This window comes from Pyxicephalus adspersus, chromosome 4 (assembly GCF_032062135.1).
Source record: "Pyxicephalus adspersus chromosome 4, UCB_Pads_2.0, whole genome shotgun sequence".
NCBI classification, from domain to species: Eukaryota; Metazoa; Chordata; class Amphibia; order Anura; family Pyxicephalidae; genus Pyxicephalus; species Pyxicephalus adspersus.
The window spans coordinates 7,331,802-7,332,200 of record NC_092861.1 but is presented as its reverse complement, the minus strand read 5'-3'; positions in this window follow the sequence as shown (position 1 = coordinate 7,332,200).

The following is a 399-nucleotide window of genomic DNA, read 5'->3' as shown; positions in this document are numbered from 1 at the left end:
CCAATGTAAGGGGAGACTTATCCACTGACCGCCAATGTAAGGGGAGACTTATCCACTGACCACCAATGTAAGGGGATACTTATCCACTGACCACCAATGTAAGAGGAGACTTATCCACTGACCACCAATGTAAGGGGATACTTATCCACTGACCACCAATGTAAGAGGAGACTTATCCACTGACCACCAATGTAAGGGAAGACATCCACTGATCACCAATGTAAGGAGAGACTTATCCACTGACCACCAATGTAAGGGGATACTTATCCACTGACCACCAATGTAAGGGGAGACTTATCTACTGACCACCAATGTAAGGGGAGACTTATCCACTGACCGCCAATGTAAGGGGAGACTTATCCACCGACCGCCAATGTAAGGGGAGACTTATCCACTGAC